The following is a 22,460-nucleotide window of genomic DNA, read 5'->3' as shown; positions in this document are numbered from 1 at the left end:
TGGCTGACGTCCGTCTGTTGCAAGATCCTACAGCATATTATAAGCTCAAACATTATGTCATTCCCGGAAGAAAGAAAGCCTTTCTTAAAAAATCAGCACGGACCCAGGAAAAACCACTGATAGGAAGGACAGCTTGCTTTATTCATGGATGCCATCTCGCAAACAGTAAATGCAAGTGGACAGGTAGACTCCATCTTTACCACATCGTCGTCTCATAACCAAGAAACTGTCATACGGAATGTTCTCGTAAATATGTGATTGACTAGAGGAATAGCATACTAAAGGAACCCAGCACGTTATACAGGATGCCAGGTATTCCGCAGATATGAAGGTAACACTGGGTGTGCCTCAGTTAAGCGAATAAGACTACTCATGTTTTAAAAATATGCAGAGGATCAGCAGCACTTTAAGATTGTTTGCTGACGGTGCTGCTGTGTACAGGAAAGAATCGTCGTTGAAAATAGTAAAGAATAACGGGAACGACTTAGACACTATTGCTGCTTGGTGTAATGCATGCCAGCTCCCATTAAATATGGATATATGTAAGATTATGCAAGTGCTTTTACATCTACATCTATACTCTGCAAGCCAATGTGAAGTGCATGGCAGAAGGTATGTCCCACTGTACCAGGTATTAGGGCTTTATACTGTTCCATTCACGTATGAACACTAGGAAAACTAATTGTTTAAACTGCTCTATGCATTCTGTAATTAATCTTATTTTATCCTCATAATGTCTATGGGAGCGATATACAGTGGGTAGTAGTATACTCCTAGAGCCGTTGTTTGAAGCTGGCTCTTGAAACGTTGTTAGCAGACTCTCTTGGGATAGTTACCATTTATTTTCAAGGGTCTGTCAGTTCAGTTCTTTGAACTTCTCAGTGACACTCCCCTGCATGTCATACAAATCTTTGACCACTCGTGCTGCCCTTCTCTGTATAAGTTCAATATCCCCTGCCAGTTCAACCTGATACTGGTCTCACACACACTTGAGCAATATTCTAGGATGAGTATCATGAGTGATTTGTAAGAAATCGCCTGCATTCTCCCAGTATTCTACCAATAAACTGCTTTGTAAAATTAATCAAGTAATTAACCTCTCCCCTCTGGTAAATCCTCTTCCCTCCCCCCTTCCATCTCCTCCCCCAGAAATTGGCGCGAAGTTCAAATTCCATAGGGACAATGCAACATACCACAGCTACTAACCTAAGAAAATGGCAGGAAAAAAGGACACTTGGGCTTCCTCCACTAACCTAAGTCATCCAACCGCCACCTCTTCCTAGGAATTGGCTGGAAAAGGACTTGACCTATGCTGGACATAAGTCTTTGTTTTCAGTCATTATTTAAACAATTAGAGGCAGTACCACCATTAAGTGTGTTCACCCTGAGGTCCAGAGTAAAACTGACCTAGTACACAGTACTGCCACCAGAGGGCACTGTCATCCCTTCCGTGATGTAACCCAAGATGGCAGTCTGTTGGTGGATAGGAAGGATCTCATAACAGGAAATTCAAGGATATATTGTTTATTTATAAAAAATCAGTTTGTGGTGTTGGATTTCCCTTGCTATCATTCTCTGCTGTTTGGAAACGTGTAGGTCTTTTAAGAATTAATTACATGGGGCAAACATGTTGCATAACCTAATCTGTTGGCACTGTATTCTGGGTGTCTTAACCTAATGTTTGGCCCTTTGTCGGCACTTAACCTATTGTTCTATTAAGTGGTTTTCCATGTCACCGCCATTTCCTTAAACTATTGTACCACCTTTGATACCAAATTAAGTAATTAGTTATGTCCTCCAACCATTTTCTGGTACACTTTTCGAATTTCACATGCTATTGAACGCCATTTCGGGCGCATTCGTTTCTGTTACCCACCCCCTTAAACTACTGTGCTGCATTTTACATAAAAATTATGTAAATTAACCTATTGTTCTGCACTTAACCCGCTGTGCTGCTGCATGTCACCCACTCATGCACGCCCTACCGTAAACTATTGTACCACTAACACCACATTGATACAAAAATTTTATGCAAATTAATGAAATCGATATTCTTCACATGTATGGGATAGTTTTTTTTTTTAATTTGCGGCATCCTATTGGTCGGTGAAATCGATGGAATATAGCTTAAACAAAAGATCATTAATAAAAGACACATGCCTGACGCTGATGCCACCAACTCCACACACATCCCCAGGAGTTGGGATTCTCCGGCGGTCCCCAGGAACGGCCGACACGGCCATCAGTTGCCAAACCACACATAGGTGTCAGTTCAGATCCTGCATGGATGAGGCGGCGGCATCTCTTTCATACATGACAGCCGAGAAATACCAGTCGAAACACATATTCACCTGGGCACTGTTGCTGGCTTGATGACGCATACCTGCAGTGTGGGTCCATCGCCGAGAAACATGCTGCAGTGCTTCATAGAATAGCACACGGTGCATTCTTCCTGGCAGTCTTAATGGGACAGACTGTCCGTCATTTAATTTACGCATCAAACTGTTGCTGCTGCTGGTGTAGGAGCACTGTCTGCCCATTCTTTTTCTGCAGATGAGACTTTTGGCAGCAAAAAACTGTGCCGGACCGAGACTCGTACTCGGGACCTTTGCCTTTCGGGGGCAAGTGCTCTACCATCTGAGCTACCCAAGCACGACTCACAGCTTTACTTCCACCAGGACCTCGTTTCCTACCTTCCAAACTTTCATGTAAAAAAAATTAAGTATGTCTAGTCGTAATTGAAGGATTGGACACGGTGAACTGTGATTTCAACGCACTGAGGAGTACATCAAAGAGTAACTGGTGATAGATTCATTTCGTAAACAGCTGCAAAATGCACCAATCCAAGTGTTCAACTGGACCTGCTATAGTGTGCAAACAGGACGGGCAAACAGCTATAACAATACATCCCCTCATCGGCACCCCTAAGCGTACCCTCGCTTTTTCCATGTTGTTCTATCAGTAGTGATGTTGATTACAGTACACCAACACTTGTTGGTAATGTCCTGCCAAGCATTATGTCCACGGGTGTGGTATTTATTATCACATAGTGCCAGTCTCCTGTCTTTCATAACTCTTGTTTGAGATAATCTTTGCAGGATGCAGCACCTTCCAGAAGCGCTAATTCGAAGACTTTGTCAGATGATTTCCTAGGACTGAGGAGAATCGAGACATATAGCCATTATGAGTGTAGGTATACCATAACTTTTCTGGGCGCTGTACGGATATAAAAGATAATGCTCTGTTTGTGTAAAATGAGTATATAAAGCAGTGTAATGATACTGTGGCTTATGTTCTACATCTACATCTACATTTATACTCCGCAAGCCACCCAACTGTGTGTGGTGGAGGGCACTTTACGTGCCACTGTCATTACCTCCCTTTTCGGTTCCAGTCGCCTATGGTTCACGGGAAGAACGACTGACTGAAAGCCTCCATGCGCGCTCGAATCTCTCTAATTTTACATTATTGATCTCCTTGGGAGGTATAAGTAGGGAGAAGCAATATATTCGATACCTCATCCAGAAATGCACCCACTTGAAACCTGGACAGCAAGCTACACTGTGAGCGCCTCTCTTGCAGAGTCTGCCACTTGAGTTTGCTAAACATCTCCGTAACGCTATCAGGGTTACCAAATAACCCTGTGACGAAACGCACCGCTCTTTTTTGGATCTTCTCTATCTCCTCTGTCAACCCGATCTGGTACGGATCCCACACTGATGAGCAATACTCAAATATAGGTCGCACGAGTGTTTTGTAAGCCACCTCCTTTGCTGATGGACTACATTTTCTAAGGACTCCCCCAATGAATCTCAACCTGGTACCCGCCTTACCAACAATTCATTTTATATGATCATTCCACTTCAAATCGTTCCGCACGCATACTCCCAGATATTTTGCAGAAGTAACTGCTACCAGTGTGTGTTCCGCTATTATATAATCATACAATAAAGGATCCTTCTTCCTATGTATTCGCAATACATTACATTTGTCTATGTTAAGGGTCAGTTGCCACTCCCTGCACCAAGTGCCTATCCGCTGCAGATCTTCCTGCATTTCGCTACAATTTTCTAATGCTGCAACTTCTCTGTATACTACAGCATCATCCGCGAAAAGCCGCATGGAACTTCCGACACTATCTACTAGGTCATTTATATATATTGTGAAAAACAATGGTCCCATAACACTCCCCTGTGGCATGCCAGAGGTTACTTTAACGTCTGTAGACGTCTCTCCATTGATAACAACATGCTGTGTTCTGTTTGCTAAAAACTCTTCAATCCAGTGACACAGCTGGTCTGATATTCCGTAGGCTCTTACTTTGTTTATCAGGCGACAGTGCGGAACTGTATCAAACGCCTTCCAGAAGTCAAGGAAAATAGCATCTACCTGAGAGCCTGTATCTAATATTTTCTGGGTCTCATGAACAAATAAAGCGAGTTGGGTCTCACACGATCGCTGTTTCCGGAATACATGTTGATTCCTACAGAGTAGATTCTGGGTTTCCAAAAACGACATGATACTCGAGCAAAAAACATGTTCTAAAATTCTACAACAGATCGACGTCAGAGATATAGGTCTATAGTTTTGCGCACCTGCTCGACGACCCTTCTTGAAGACAGGGACTATCTGTGCTCTTTTCCAATCATTTGGAACCTTCCGTTCCTCTAGAGACTTGTGGTACACGGCTGTTAGAAGGGGGGGGGGGGGGGCAAGTTCTTTCGCGTACTCTGTGTAGAATCGAATTGGTATCCCGTCAGGTCCAGTGGACTTTCCTCTGTTGAGTGATTCCAGTTGCTTTTCTATTCCTTGGACACTTATTTCGATGTCAGCCATTTTTTCGTTTGTGCGAGGATTTAGAGAAGGAACTGCAGTGCGGTCTTCCTCTGAGAAACAGCTTTGGAAAAAGGTGTTTAGTATTTCAGCTTTACGCGTGTCATCCTCTGTTTCAGTGCCATCATCATCCCAGAGTGTCCGGATATGCTGTTTCAAGCCACTTACTGATTTAATGTAAGACCAGAACTTCCCAGGATTTTCTGTCAAGTCGGTACATAGAATTTTACTTTCGAATTCACTGAACGCATAGCCCTCCTTATGCTAACTTTGACATCGTTTAGCTTCTGTTTGTCTGAGAGGTTTTGGCTGCGTTTAAACTTGGAGTGAAGCTCTCTTTCCTTTCGCAGTAGTTTCCTAACTTTTTTGTTGTACCACGATGGGTTTTCCCCATCCCTCACAGTTTTACTCGGCACGTACCTGTCTAAAACACATTTTACGATTGCCTTGAACTTTTTCCTTAAACACTCAACATTGTCAGTGTCGGAACAGAAATTTTCGTGTTGATCTGTTAGGTAGTCTGAAATCTGCCTTCTATTACCCTTGCTAAACAGATAAACCTTCCTCCCTTTTCTTATATTCCTATTAACTTCCATATTCAGGGATGCTGCAATGGCCTTATGATCACTGATTCCCTGTTCTGCACTTACAGAGTGGAAAAGTTCGGGTCTGTTTGTTATCAGTAGGTCCAAGATGTTATCTCCATGAGTCGGTTCTCTGTTTAATTGCTCGAGGTAATTTTCGGATAGTGCACTCAGTGGCATGACCAGAGAAAATGAATGTGTGTCCTATCGTGAGGGAGGTATAGATAACTGCAAGGGTATGAGAGAGATTTTTAAATGGAAAATTATGTGCACTGTAGATACTGAGATTTGTTCCAGAACCACAGCCGTCAAGAGGAGACATTACCTGTGCATTGATCACTGTCAAACTGCAGCAGCAATCGTAATATTTAATTGTAGTTACACTGCTAAATATGTTCCTGGTTCCCAATATTCTTGATGATATGTAGACAACTTTTGCGGGGTTTAACTACCAGTGCAATATGGCGATGTGTACAAAACAGTTTTTTGCTGAATGAGATTTTCACTTTGCAGTGGAGTGTGCACTGATATGAAACTTCCTAGCAGATTAAAACTGTGTGCCGCACTTCCCACAAATGTATGTCAGCACATAAGACATGGTACCTTTACGTTCAAGCAGCAGCATGTGCACTAACAATTAAACCTTGCAAAGTGGCCTACAGATCGTCAAATACGGAAAGACCCTTACACAATTACACTGCTCTTCCACTGAGGACAGGAGCCTGAAAATTAGAGCATGAAAGCGATCTCCAACCCAGCATTATATCACCGCATACTGTGTCAATGTAGTAAAATACAGTTCATATCCTGCACCATACAAAATCACCCCTTTTACATCATCTGTACATATAACTCAAAGACAGACAGCTCCGTATATACTCCTCGCAGCACTAGATATTTTCCCACAGCCAATGGTCACAAGTCATCCACTCCTGACATGTGACCAGAGCGCCTTCATTAGACTGAAGTGACTCTCAGAACTGTCCTACAAATTCGGGCTATTTTCCCCTCGGCACAAATGCGTTTCTGTTTCTGGTCTGGACCCGCTTGCTTGCTTTTCCGCGCCCATCTCCAGACTCTGAGATTACAAGAACACATGCATTTTTGCATGATTTGCCATACAATAATCTCATTTTTGCGGTACTTCTCGATATCAAGCACACAGCAGTATCCTACCGATCGCTCATGGAACAAAATTCCGAGGATATAAACTGTAAATTATTTCTCTAGAAACACAAAACTTTATTGAGGTGCTGTACACCACTGAGTAACTAGAAACTTATCGCGTCTGCGAAGACCTTTACGTGAGAACTCGAAAAAAATAGAGGAAACTGATATTTCCACTTGCATTACCTATGTCGTTGATGTAACAGACTCCAAAGCATCCCTATGATTTATAAAGGCATCTAACATGTTTCTCAGGTCTAGAGAACCAGCAAACGTGTCTTCCACCATATTTCACCTGCTAGATGCACACACCACAATCGATGTTCCCTCAACTAAATGAAGGCGCGAAATATGCAGAAGCAGTCAACCGAACAATTTACATGCACGGGAATAACAGTCAAGTGCAAACACACGTCCATATTGAATCTTCTCAAATTTCCACATGGTCACGAAAGCTTGCCAACACATACTACCTATTAGTTCGCTCTTCAGTCGTCTAGAGGTCAACAAGGCTAAGTCAGCTACATTGCTACACTCCAACAGGCCTCTCCATTGGGATGGCCCCTACCGTTAATGGGAAACATGAATCATTCCCGCCACAGGTCACTGGCGCTCACGCCAAGCACACATAGACAGAATTGTCATAGGAAAACAACTGGCCTCATGTATATTTTATACCTGTACTTACAACTAAATGTTACGATTGCGGTCTCAGTTGAATGACATTCAACAATGAGTGAAGTATCGGAAATACACCCTGCTGATTGCTGTGGCTCTGGAAATAGAAATATTGGTGCCATTCTTGTGACTTGACATACTCTTCCCTTTGCTATCATAGTACTCCACGTCAAATCCATACCTTATGTATAACTGGGCACAGTTATTTCCTTTGAACGTGTCGGAACACAAACACATACTTTATAAGCCTGATGCTCAAGGTGAACCTGTCATGCACCCCTTACTACTAAGTATAATACTTCGTCAATAACTGATTGCTGGTGATATGAAATAATACTGACCAAAAATCAACGATGGGTGAACATGTCTCATAAGTTTTTCTTGCAACTGCTACCACCATGTCTTAGAAAGACAGGCATAATCGTCTTACAAACCTCTATATGTTAAAAAAAAACACATCCATATTACCATCATAAGTGGTCTTGGTTCTATAGGTGCACACAAGTATCCATGTTAGCTAAACTGGCCTTATAAATCCACGTATGGCATTACCTATGAATGATGTGGTTTTTCGAGACAAATACCCTGAGACTGAATACACATGGTAATCGCCGGAGGGTATATTATCAGACCAGAACTGCGGTTACACACACAGACATACAGAAAACAGGGCAGACTCTCTGCAAATGCGGAATATGTGGGGTGGATGCGACTGGATACAGTGCTACACAATACCTCCCGATCAGTGCATTTGCGCTAGGTGTTGGCGACTGTACTACATTAACAGGCAATTTTAGAACACGGAAAGAGAGGATATGTCATGATCGCATGGGTAGAGCTGACATAAAAAAATCGATAGAATTTCGGAAAATACGTATATATTGATGGAATATACACGGAAATGCGGGGAAATCGACGAAGTACTTGCATGTCTTCTGCTTGGCACAGAACAATTTGTACATGGGAACAAGCATGCAACAGCAAGAGGTATCCGAGAAAACATCGACATGGAAGCGAAGGGAACCAGGGACACAGTCACTTTTTTCCGTTGAGGTAGTATTCTACTGCATGTCTACTGAGGTAACAGTGATACACGCAAGTTGACTACTGTATTTGACACTTTTCAGGAAGACAGAGAACCATCTGCCTCTAAACTTACTTGCATCTGTGTTAAAGGATGACATAGAGTTGATGGATTGGTCGGTTGAGATGGAGTTATAATGAGATACGATTTAATGGTAGACTGATGATGCATTCTAGAGAGGGAGAGGGAGAAGTCGTTCGAGGTCATTTGACCATTTTTTTCCTGTTGTTCTGTCAGGATGCATTAGTTGTGTGACATAGCCTGCGTTCGACTCGTATACAACCGCTTGTTCTGTGTGGGTCTTAGAGCAGCATCTACTTGCGATCGTTAACAGTAAACCTCTCGGTCAACAGAGGACTTCCATCTTACATGTGATGAAACGTAACACATTCCTCTAAACGAACGAAGATTTATGCGATGCACTCTATTTCCCCTGTCGCATCTTAAGTGTGTAACCGATACTTTTTAACTAAGTTAGCGGTAGGTGTTTGTGAACACTGCAGTCCCCTGTGTGTACATCTGCTTGGTAGATGCGCTCTTTACATGGAGCATGGAGTTAGTGGCAGCATGACTTGTAATTTCACATGTCGGAGGCCTCATATATCTGTTTCCTTGTAAGAGGTATTCTCCATTACTAATGATCATTTTATATAGGACAGATGTGGGCATAGTATAATTTCTGAACCGTGATTGGATGTGGACAGTGAACGTTATACACCTCTGGAAAGATATACTGTGCATGTATCACACAGAGCCACTGTTTTAAGGAAGTAGTTTTCTTGTTTTATTGTTCGATATCGTAGTTTATCGTAGAGAAACCTGCAAGAAGGATGTATCGCATGTGCTGGAAATATATTTCTTACATTAGAATATTAACAGTGCTGCATACCACATGACTGACAGGTCGGAAACTCGAGCGATCTAACATTACAGCCTGTTTTATGTGCAGAACTTTGTAGTCTTAAGAGTGTGTGTGTTTATGTTCTCTCTTACTAGTACCTTCCAGGTACTGGTCCTAGACTCTAAAACATTACTTTAGAGTTGATAGAGTAGTTGATTTACTTAAAATGCTTCGAACTTCATCTGTCTGGAGCATCATGTATAAAAATCACCTGTTTCTTGTTCTTCTTAAACGTCTGCTATTACATCACAACACTTTCAAATCTGTTACTATACACCGATAAGGGGTGCTAACCTACTCGACAAGGATGCATCTGGAGAAATCTTGTGTACTTCGATGAGCGAGGACTCAGCTAGCTCCATTCATTCACAAGACACAAAACGTTGTGGTCTACTTCTCGTCAGCTGCGGTTTAAATCGGTAATGGTGCTGCAGGGCGACCTGGTCGAAGACACTGGGGTGCATTTCAGTCTCTAATTTTATCCTAAGACTGCGAGAATGCTCTGTGACTCCCACCCACATAGAGATAGATCGTAAATTATGCTCTATGCTCCAGGTGCTAGAAATATGTAGAGCGCTGTCTGGTATATTTTGATGATGTATGTGTTCGACAGTTAACAATGAATGGACATACTGCACTGTCATCTATCTACATACGCATTGATACTCGCAAAGTAGACAGGGAGCAGTTTAGCTATGGCACTGAAATTGGGAAACATGCTGTCACATTGCCAAAACTGTTCGCACTATCAAATGTGATGCTTATTGTTAGAGTACATTGATGGTGTCTTTTCCACCCCATCTGTCCACTGGTATGCTGTTGGTTACCACATAATGACTGACTGATATCACTTGTTTGAGTTGGAGAAAGAGCTTTGGTGGAGGGACAACACCTTCTGGGGATGGATAGAACCAAAACAGTGATCATGTACATGACTGCAATATGGGGACTCAGTCGAAATGGAATACAGAGCCATCAGCTATTCCGTCACTGTGGCAGATTAATTTAAAAGTAGAGGTCGTCAAGCACTATCAGACAGCAGTTTGGAAACTCTCCACAAAGCCACCAAACTCTTTCAGTTTATTTACGTTGTAACTGTGTTTTATTTAAAATCATCCAGTGTGTGTGGCTTGTTATGGTACCCGCAGTAACAACATCATTTACAACGTGCGATGTCTAGTTTTCTGTGAGAGGCATTGGATCAGAACGTGTTAATGCCAGTTTAGAACCTGACACAGAGTATGAAGTCGTGGCAGAAAAATAAAATGTATGGCAGTGTACACAGCGTGTTACAGCAGAAAAAACAATGTTTCAAACAACAACACAGGATCACAGGGAGCGTTTCTTGAGACTTACAGTCATCTGTGGGATACGGTCATCCTCCTACAGTACAGATGATGAAACTTTTGTGCAGTGGATCAATACCTGTATATTCAATAGGACTGTCACATGTGCTCGATGCAAGCATGCATGCGGTATTTGTTTTCAATATATGGGAGGAGAGAGATGTGGTAAAAATCTTATTGAGTTCTCTATCGGATGAAGTTAGTGGAGCTCTTATAGTTCGTAATTTTTCTCTGGTGGATGGAACAGAATAACGATGATAGAATGTTGGGGTGATAGACATGAATGGACCCTGAGGGATGTGGATCTGTAGTACCTACTTGTAGTTTGGAGAAGCACCACAATGCAGTAGCAAAATCCGTGTCCTTCCCCCAGTTCCTGTACTGTCTTTTATACCACATCATGTTGCAGGAGCAGGCTTCGTTACCATCGAATGGTCAAAACATAGTTCTGTCGCAGTAACTCAGTTTTGCTTGTTTCTGCACGGGTTGCACAAGTTGGTGGATATAGCTTTCTCCGACTTCTACTCAGTTCCAACTTACATTGGAATGATCACATGTGCAAAGCTGCAGGCATAGTAGCGCAGAGTCTGAGGGGCAGTTGCAAGATGCATAGGGACTACTTAAAACCATTTTGGAATTTTAATGTGGCAGGTAGGTTCGAGAAAGAGGTACAGAGATACTTTGCACACTTTTAATATATTAATACTGAGGCCTACATGGCTGTGGAACTGGAAGATTTTAGATAGCTAATTATGTTAATTATTGCTTTCAGATTTGTTAGGGCTAGATATATGGTATGCTCAGATGAATTGCCAATAAAATTATACTGCAGGTTATTATGTTTGCCACTGATAGCTTCCCATACTGAAGAAAAATATTCATTGACTAAATTAGCAATTTCAAGTTGATCTCTTACTATCATCCCATTGTGGTCAATATTAAAGTCCATACAGCATTTGTCTCTGCCTGTTCTAAAACTGTTTATCACTCCCCAGACACCAGTAGTAACACTGTGTGAAGCCTGAAGCTTGTTTGCAACGTAGCTGCTCCTGGTCTGTATTAATAAATCTTTATAGTATTCTTGATAAGTTTTGAAGGCCTCGTTTACTTTGTGATTTTGTCTATTATTCAGTATTGCACTATGGAATAGTTTTAATTTTTCCCTTGCTTCAATGACATCATTATTTATCCAGATACTTTTATTTATATTTTTAATTTGTTTAACTTTTGTGGCTACAACTGGCCATGTGATTTCAAAACAATAGTAAAAGTCAGCAGTAAAGCTATCAGAGGAAAACCTATCCTTCTCAAACCACGGTATGTGTGCTAATGTGCAGTTCAGTCTATCAATGTTATCATTATATATAATTCTTTTGCTAACATATAGCTTCTTTTTAGTGAAAAAGAGCACCTCATTTGCCTCCAATTGAAGCTGCACTGCATGGTGATCTGAGATGGATAGTTTTACAACAGCTGTACTGTAGGGAAGATGGGTTATGTTTGTTATTATATTATCCAGACATATTTTTCTGTTGCCAACCTCTCTAGTTGACTCACGGATAAGTGATGTCAGACTGAATTCATCAAGTAGGACATATAGCTTTTTAGTGTTGCCATCATTGGCTAATAAGTCTATATTTATATCCCCTGTTATTACAGTATTTACTTGGCCATTTAACCCAGAAAACATACTGTGTATATATATCAGCAAGTCAGATAAGTTTTTGAAAAATGCATCCATACACGCCCAAAGTGGCCTATACACACCGATAATTGCTATATTTTCTCAACCCCGTTTTAGATTCATTGCACCAAATTCTATGATTCCTTCTGCGCAGAATGTAGTTACATCAATAAGACTGAAGTTACTTCCTTTAACAGTGGAGATTGCTATGCCACCCCCTAGACTTGTTTCGCCTACTAAAGGCAGAACAAAATTTCATGTAGAGTGGTTGACTAATGCTAATCAGGTCTTCAGTGTACCTGTGTTCTGTTATGACTAAAATATCAGGTTTATCAAGACAGTATTAATATCCAGATCATTGTGCTTGTTTTTAAGACTACCGAAATGCTGATGTATGACATTAAGTCTGAATTTCTCCTGCTGGACTATACGGAATGATTTAGGACTACCAAACTGTCCAGCAGGCTTTACGAGTTTCCCAGGATTGCCTGCAGTGGCTGTTTGTATGTCAGTTTCTGATTTGGTGGATTTGTGAATTCCATGGCAATGCACTTATTTACACCGCTTTTTGGAGAATTTCGCCTAATTTCCTCGACAGTTAATTTGCTGACAGTCTTTTTGCCTCTTTTATGCATGTGCATACCATGAGTTGCATGCACGTCTCTTTCTAGATTGCTGACATTAACCAGGGACATATTGTCAGATTTAATACATATTGTTTTAAGCCTATCATTTGTCTTGTGTACTTCCAAGTTCACTATAAATTGTTCCATTAGATCGTGTCTCTGTGGAATATTAACGACAATTACTTTAGTGTTGATCAACTTATCAAGTGCCACTTTCATGTGCCTGATAGCGTCATTTACTTGATTTTTTGCTACATCATTTGTACCTCCCATGATTACGACACAATCATTTGATGAAAAAGACTCACTATTTTGCACATACGGCTTCACTGCAGCAGAAAGAGGTGTGCATGCTCCAGGTTGAATGCGAGCTATTGCTGTAAAGTTGTCCTGGATACTCGCGACGTTTTGCGCTATTCCACGACCGTGATTGTCTCTATTTATTAGAATCTGTCCCTTCGTGTGATTCTGATTCACCTCGCTTCTGTTGTCCTCTTGGGCCAGTTTTTTCCACACACTTCCACGGATTTCACTGTTGATATTTTGGACAGTATGTTTATGATCACTTAGGTCAGTACATGAGGTTACGGTTTGTTTTTGAACTTGTTGCGGTACCGGCAGGTTTTTTGCAGCTTGGAATGTTGCTCTTTGTCTATACAGATTTAAAAGCTATATCTTTCACTGTTTCGTCAAGAATTTGATACCTGTTTATAGTAATAACGGCTGGAAGCTTTCTTTTGTTTTTAATTTAGGCCTCCAGTTACTGAGCAGGTACTAATGATCTACGCCGTTCACCTCTTTATTTAGCACAAAAACCTCAGCTTTTAGACAATGAATTTCGTTTATTAAGTCTTCAACTAACGCTGAAAATTCACACTTACAGCCACAATTATTCTCTTTTATTATCTTACCTGTGTTTTTGAGGCAGCATTGAATACACTTCCAGTCTGTCATGAATTCGTTGCTTTCTTTCGCTGATGATCAATCTAGCACATCTGACGCCGGTTTTCAACAATTTTTCGCATTTTCTACATTCTTCATCGTCTATTGTTTGAGGAACACTACAATGCTGTAGCAAAACCGTCCCGCTTCTTTCAGTTCCCTTAACTGTTCGTACTGCTTTTCCCAGACGTTATGTTGCATGAGAAGGCTTCGTTTGGTGCTGGCTTTACACATTGTACACAGGTGGCGGAGCTACGACAACATGTTCCCATTTCCACCAAGTCGACAAAACACAATCCTGTTGCATTAACTCAGCTAACCCTGTTTCTCCACGGGTTACATAAGGTGGTAGCTATAGCGCTCTCCTACTTCTGCTCAGTTCTGACTTAAATAGGGATGATCATAGAGGGGAAGCTGCAGGGAGGCTGGGGCCGAGACTGAGGAACAGTTACAAGATACAGAGGCACTGTCTAAAACCACTTTGGAGTTTCGCTGTATGGGGTCCTTAGCAGACAGGTTCGAAAAAAGGTGACTCACTAGTGACTGTAATCATTAAAAAACATCTCCATAGGATCGAATGCAAGCGTGGTTGAATGGAAAGAAATGTTTCCAAATCGCAGACAGCATTTCTACCGCAAAGCATTATACTATAGATCTGAAAACCCACTGTATTGGTCATAGGAGTTTGTAGATTTCTGACAACTTCAATCTAATGCTGCATTTTTTAAAGTGATTCATTGCATAGCGCACCATCTACTGAATGAGATCATTCCAATCAACCATTGTCCACCCTCTGCTATAACCCACTGGGTGTATAACAGAACCTCTGACTTGGCATTGGGATAGAATGTGTTACAAATACTCCAGAAATATCTAGTGGCAGCACGAGGAAGTTGTAAATATTGTCTTCATACCACGTTCCTTAGCCGAATCATTTTCTAAATCCGGTGATTTTATTACGAGCTTACACCACCGGCGACGGGCATCCACCCTTTCAGTCTTCTAATACACACCTCGGCAATCACCATCTATATTCAGTGTTACAGTATTTGTGTGGAAGACCACTTCATTCGGAAGCAATACCATATCTCGATTTATAAAGCTTGAATAGTTTGTAACATGGATATCGTTAGCGATACTTGTGTGCACCGGTACAACCAAAACCGCTTATTATGCAGGGTGACAGTAGCATGGCCATTGCGATCGTCGTGTTTTTTAATAGCTTGTCGCTCATAAGACGATTACATCTCTCTTCCTATATCACAGCGGCACCACTGGCTAGAAAATCAAACGAGACATGGCTGTCCATCGCGCATTTTCACTCATAATTGTTTGATATCACCAGTATTCAGTTATTAGCGAAGTATTATACTTAGTAGGGGATGTGCAACAGATTCGCTGTGATTGGCAGGCTTATAAAGTACGTGTTGGGTTGTAAAGGGGTGTGAAGTTACTGTGGTCATTGATCCAACATGTGCAAAGAAAGTGACTACGTCCTGTCATAAGGAAGGTACAGATTCGTAGTGGAGATTGCGATTTTGATGCATCAGCAGACGTAAGGGGAATGAAAGACTTTTTTATGTGGAAAATTATGTCCAGTCATTAGGACGGTACAGATTTTGATATTTCCAGAGGCACAGTCGTCAGGAAGGGGTATTTCTGATGCTTTGCTCATTGTCAAATGTCAGATTGAGGCTGCAACCTAATATTTAATTGTAAGTACAGTGATAAATATGTGGCTGTTTTCCTAGGACGATTCCGCCTGGCATTCAGGGAGCGCATGGCCAAGATAGAATGTGGCTGGAATGATTGACATTTCCGGCTTAGGGCGGGAGCCGCTCACACTAGAGTGTCTGGGTACAGAAATGCACCTGACCTAACAGTGTTGCCATCTAGGACGGTGAATAGCAAACTAATACTCAGTGTGTGTTGGATAGCCTTCGTCATAGCGAGGATTGTCCATGGAAATTTGAGGAGACTCAATATGGGACAATTATTCACTCCCATGTAAATTGATCAGTTAGTCTAACCATTTTCCGTCTTTATTTGGTTGAGAGATGTTTTGTGCATCTAGATGCTAGAAACAGGTGGGAGAGACATTTGCCGGTTCTCTAGACATGAGAAACACATACTATTATAAGAATTAAAACTTTAGTTGACTTTGTAAAGTATAAGGATGATTTGGACTCAGTTATATCACTGACATCAGTATTCCTTAGAAAATACGAGCAGAACTACCAGTATCCTCTATTTTCGAGCTTTCATTTAACGATCTTATGCAGACGAGATAAGTTTCTAGTTACTTAATGGTTTGCAGCATGTCCCACCTCGCAGCACCTCGCTAATGTTTCGGCCTTCTAGTGATTAATTTGCAGTCTTTGTCTTTGCAAGTGATTGGTAGCATACTGCTGTGTGTCTGATATCGACAACTACCGCGTAAATGGTATGATATTCGGGCTAACCATGCGAAAATACATATGTTCATCTAACCCCAGAGTCTGGAGGTGTCTGTAGAAAGCAGGGCAACAAGCAAGCAGGTCAGAACCAGAAACAGAAACGTCTTTGTGTCAGGGGAGCCAGCCCAGCATTTGAACACTAGTTCAGAGACTGACAGCTGGAGGGTACCCTGATCGCGCATCAGGCCAGTGTGTGCAGTGGCCAGTTGACATGTGAACATTGGCCACGGTGGATGACCAACCGACCTCATGGAAATATCTAGTCCTGCGACTATATATGGTGCATGTGCTTATGTTTTTTGGGATCAGCCTGTCTTCACGGTATATGCACGAGTATCTAGTGGTCGATAGCTATATGCAGGATGCAGAAGTGATGATTTTGTATGTTGGAGGATATGAACTGTGTTTTAGTACATTGATATTGTATGGTGGTTCAATCGTTTGTGGTCATGATCTGTAGAACACTTTTGCACGGTTTAACTGTCAGTGCAGTGTAACTGCTGTATGTTGTTTTCGATATGTGCAAGATGGTTTGGCACTTAAAGCCTTGTAATTTGTCCATCTGCAGAAAATCGTGGACAGTGCTCCCATCTGGCAGCAGCAGCAGCTTGGCAGATAAATTCATTTAGAACTAATCAGAATGCTTTATTCACAGATAGTTCCGTGACATCAGAGAGTCACAAGACATCCTTTGCGCAGGGCATTGGAGCCTCTACAGACTGGTTCACATAAGACAATGGCAAGATAGATGTCTATGAAAAGTTCTGTGACTTCTGAGAGCCACGTGATGTGTTGTTTGTTCGAGTTTTCAGAGACAAGTCCAAGCAGACCATCCTCCTCGGGTTCAGATCGATGATATGCTGTCCCTCACTCACCATTGTGGCTTTAGAGCATCTGCAGACCAGCAGTCGTAGGACATCGAAAATTAACCGAAAATTCCTGCTATTTTTCTCGTCTGTAGGACAGTGCTTCGAATTCTGTTTGTGGTTTTTCACAATCCGTTGTGGGATTCGAAATATGTCATAAACTTGTAATTGCTCTGATTTTCCCATCTGTGCTTAGGCCCCAGCATGTGCTTCGAGATGTGAGGAAAATAAAGTTCCTGATTGCAGCAGCAAATATAAACTAAGCCCACTCAGCGTTTCAGAAAAGTGATGAACACCACAGCAGCTGTATGACTCTGAGAGTTCTCTCTCTGGCATTGCCTTCAGACACGCAGCTAAAAGTCAGAAAGGGGTGAGCGTCCCTTTTAGAAGCAGTGAGATATTTATTTCAGCTTCCAAATATCGTCATTCTGGTGTGTAAAATCGGATATTGCAGCTGATATCAGTTTCGGGATCTATTTCCCAAAAATGCGTGTGAAGTGTCTTAGGGAGCACAAGTGCGCCACGATCTTTTTTAGACTCAGTGTTCAAGTGTGGTGGTGCATATCGCGAAACTGAAGCAAACTATTGTGCAGTGATCTTTTTGAAAGTGTATTTAGAGGCATATTCAGTTGGATTTAATAACTCCTGAAGCAGCTGATGCTCAAAGACAAGGGAAGGATTTGGTATTTTCTACAAAAGCTTGCGAAGTGCCTAAGGGAGGTTTCACAAGTGTGCTGCGTTCTTTTTTGGAGTCGGTATTCAAGTGTGGTGGTGGCATTCCCCAGAATAAAACGTGTATTTACATAACAATATTCTTGCATCATCTGCAAAGCCCTCTCTCTCTCTCTCTTACTTTCTTTGTGCAGTGGTACGTTTAGTTCCTGTGATATATTCAAGCTATGTATGTGACAACACTCTACACACTGAGTAAACACCAGATTTAATAACTCCTGAAGCAGTTCATGTTCAATGACAAAGGGCATCTGTGCGTCACAAAGAAGCTATGGGTATTTCCAGAGCAACAGAAAGTGCCAAGAGCACAGCCGCCCTCTGGCTACCACGTGCAGGTGTTGTGTGCTCGGCACATCATCTCTTGCAGTGGGTGAGGAAACTCTGGGGCAGGCAGTGTGAGCCGGAGTGAGAAAACTTCTTGCCTTTTATGCTTCGGAAGACTGATTGGACTTTTAACGAATAATCTACAGTTACAGCACACGTGGTTATCAGAATGAGTTTCAAAGTGTAATTTAGACCCATCCTTCCGCATCATAATTATTTGATAAAGTGTATTCATGTCCTTCATACCTTTACCAAATATCATTGCCTTCCAAGCATCATCCAGGTCGCTATAGACACAGACCTCAGTTGCAAGATTACAACAAATATACCTATTAAACTCCTCCTCCTCCAGCACAGACACCTCATCCATTGAATGCATAGTACACAGTAAACAATTACGTCTGTCCTCTTGGGAATCACAGCACAGACTGAGCAAGTTTCCAGCCATCTTTTCCCTGGGCCTCCATACAGGAGGGGAGGGTAAGGGCCAACAGCACTCTGGTGGTGGTGGTGGTGGTGGTGTTGTGAACTAGATCAGTGGAACTCCGGACCTCAAGCTGAACACAATAGGTGGAACTACTGTCTATGACAACTCAAATTGTTTAAATAAACAATGGACCCAATGCATATAAAATAAAGACTTATGTCCATCCTAGCCAGCAAACCAGAATAGACTGTGTCTTTTTCCCACCAATTTCCAGATGGGGGGAGTAAAGAGGAGGAGAGTGGGGTTAGGTTAGTGGAGATAGGTGAACTGACCTATTTTCCCGCCAGAATTTGAATTTGTGGACATGACGTCAGTGCGACATTGCCACATCTTTAGTCGCCATCTTGGATCTGTCATCTTGAATCAATTATGTAACAATGCCGGCTTTACCTAATACATATGCCATCATGCTGAAAAAAAAAACAAAGGGCTTGTAGGAGTGGCCGTGGTTCCCACATGTGTTGATCCAGTGCGCCTTCCAGAATGATGAGCTCATTGAGGGAATGTCACAGAAACATTCCCCAGACTATAATGCTCCCTCATCTGGCGTGGACTTTCCGACAAAACTGTTGCAGGGTGATACACATCAACTGCTATCTATCCGATGGAGCATTAAACATGATTCATCTGAAAAGGCCACCTTTCACCACTCAGTGGATGTCCAGTTGTGGTACTGATGTGCAAATTCCAGTCTTTGTTGCCAATGAACAGAAGTCAGCATGGGTGCATGAACAAGGCACCTGCTGCAGAGGGCCAAATGCATCAATGTTCACTAAACAGCTGTTGAGTATCATCTAGGTGATCAGTTGCTTAACAGTTGCATGTCTGTTCACCCTTACACACCTGAAGCAATTTTTACCCCAGTTGTCTATGGTTTGTAGTGCACCACAATTGCCTTGGTGCCAGTTTTGGATAGCACACTTTTGCCATGCATGGTATACTTTAACCATGGTGGCATGAGAACTGTTTAAAAACTTAACCATTTCAGAAATGCTTCCACCCTTGGTCTGAAAGTCCATGATCATGCACTTTTGGACATCAGATAAATCCTTCCTATTCCACTTTACAACAATGACTGCACTGTTTTTTGCATCCCTCCAACATGCTTTATATAGCCTCTACTGCTAGTGCTGCCATCTGCCGTCTGTGAATGGTTTTCACAAGTTGACGTCAAACATAGGTGATGATCACATTAGTGTGGATGGACTGCGTACTTGAAAGTATCTAACTACACAAACTGAACACTGGTTCACTCATTGCTATGGTATAATGTTCATTAAAATTTTAACACTAGGAAGGATAGCAAATTACGAAATTTCTAGGTGTTTTGAAGTATACAGAGTGTAAAATTTAGGACACAGAGCTAATATCTCCCAACAATGGCTGCAGTCCTGCTGGGAAGCAATAAGATCTGAGTTTGAATGACAGATACAGGTACTTCATTCTATTCTACTTCATATTTATGCCAAAGTTCATCAATCTTAGTGGCTGGCAAAGATAGCTTGTTAGTCTGTCAGCAGCCCATGACCAGATGTTTTGAGTGGATGAGAGATCTGTTGAATGTGCAGCCCAGGATAACAAACATCTTCTGTATCAAGGTAAGTGACAGCAGCATGGGCAGCATACAGTTTTGCATTATCTTGTTGGAAGATAACATCATAGAGACATCAAAGATAAGGCACAGCCTTAATGAGTCATGAATGCAATGGCTGCTGATGTGATCATGGTGTTTACTCAATGGCACCTCCTACCATCATGCAAGGTACTGGGCCTGTATAGGGATGATGAATGGCATCTGGTAAAGGTCGTCCACTTTGGAGAGTCTGTAGTGGGTTAGTACTAACGTGATGGTGTATGCAGAACTGGGACCTGTCTGGAAAGGTGACATGGTGCCACTCCTGTGTCATGTGTTGTCATTTGGCACACTGCTTTTGACACATCTCTTTCTGCCGAAGTATCATGGGAAGCTGTGGCAATGGCTGTAGAGCTGACAGTCTGTATGGATAACTGGCTTGCTGCAGACAAGCTCATTTTGTGACTCTAGATATGTGATGGAGCTGTACAGTCCCGCAGGGCCAAGCAAACAGTATGTCCTCCCAGCTACTAGTCTCATGGGATCATTGAGATCCTGCCTAGCATTGAGTATGGCCCTCCTAAAACCATTGATTCCATACTTGCATGGCAGTTGTGGGATCCTGAGCAGCAACATTATAGAGCAATGAAGCAGTCTTGATAGCTCAATATCCTGCCCCTGTTGAATTCTGAATTGCTGGTAGGTGTTTGCCCTTTTTATCTGAGATCTTCCACAAACAACTAGCATTCAAGTGCAATTTCTGAATGAGAAACCTGCTGTGTAATGTTTTCTTAGATACTGAATGTCGATGGCATTACTTCTACCTGTTTTGTGTTTTGAGCTGAAATGCTAATCTTTTGCATGTCAAGCAAAGCTTGCAGTATACTTCATGTCAATTTTATGTTTATTGTGTGCTGCCTTTATAATGTTGCAATTTAAATTGTCAGATCATTGCCATTATCAGCTATTTGACAGCCATTGCCGGATGGAGACTTTATACTTCTCCATGCATTGTAGACTTCAGTGACACATTCATGCTGCCCTTACATATTTTCTAATGCCATGTACCCACCTTCCACTAGCTCATCATGTGGACTTTTCTTATCTGTTGACATGTTTTGTACATCTGTTAGTTGTTTTGTTGACTATATTTCCCTTCATTTGATTTTTGATACAGTAACATATTTACATCTCACTCCCTAGTCTATTCCCTACCTCTCCTACTAATTATCTTCATCATCTCTCAGTTGTTATTAAGCTACTCCACTTTTTTATGGTTTCTGCTGTAATTCTAAACTTGTAATATATGCTGACAGTGAACTTTCCATTTCAGACACATTGGAAGCTTAGTTTTGGAAAACTGCTTAATTTTCCAAAATCGCTCCATGCCATTTTTTCTCTTCTCATTATTTCCTCCACTTTCAAAGGAAGGAAGATGAGAGTCTAACATCCCATTGACAGCGTGGTCATTAGATACAGAACACAGGCTCAGATTACAAAATAATGGGCAAGGCAATCAGGCATTGTCTTTTCAAAGGAAGCATCTCAGCATTTATCTGTAGTGATTTAGTAAAATTACAGAAAACCTAAACACAGATTGCTTGGTGGGGACTTGAACCATCATCTTCCTGGAAGCAAATCCTGTGTGCAAACCAGTGCACCACCTCACTCAGTCTCTTGGCTGTCAGTCCAGCTGTTGGCACTTTCCATTAGTAAACTCTATTAGCAACTATTTTCCTAACACAGAAAATCAGCAAGTAAATGCTTGGCTTGAGAGACCGATTTCTTGTATTTAGCAAAGTCATTTTGCTGAAAACAGATGCTGATGAAACTAAATTGGGAAAATTGCGTCTGAAGGTTGTTGGTGATTATTTGTTCTCATCAGGAAAAGCTTTCAGAACACACATGCAATTCACCACAGATTTCATGTGTGAAAGTAATTTTGCTTTATGATAGTAATGAAAATAAATGTGGTGAATCAGTTGTATTTGGACCATGGTTTGTAATGTGCACTGGCTGATGCCAGATGGAATATGATAAAGACAGAAAGAAGCAGTATCAACTGCTTCATTGAATCATTATTTCTTCATTGAACAAAAAAACTTATAATGATTTTATTTATTTGAATATTAATTAAATATTAATCAAATATTATTGATACACTTGAAAAACAGTAA

At 41.6% G+C, this 22,460-nt stretch overlaps 1 protein-coding gene across 1 annotated transcript in view; it reads left to right on the top strand.

The window, feature by feature from the left end:
• Positions 1–22,460, top strand: part of LOC126457753 (uncharacterized protein KIAA0513) — a 242,545-nt gene that overhangs the window by 126,094 nt on the left and 93,991 nt on the right. The gene's annotated exons all lie outside the window — the stretch shown is intronic.

This window comes from Schistocerca serialis, chromosome 2 (assembly GCF_023864345.2).
Source record: "Schistocerca serialis cubense isolate TAMUIC-IGC-003099 chromosome 2, iqSchSeri2.2, whole genome shotgun sequence".
Taxonomy (NCBI): domain Eukaryota; kingdom Metazoa; phylum Arthropoda; class Insecta; order Orthoptera; family Acrididae; genus Schistocerca; species Schistocerca serialis.
The sequence above is the reverse complement of the archived record's forward strand: the minus strand, read 5'-3'. Positions and strand labels throughout refer to the sequence as shown.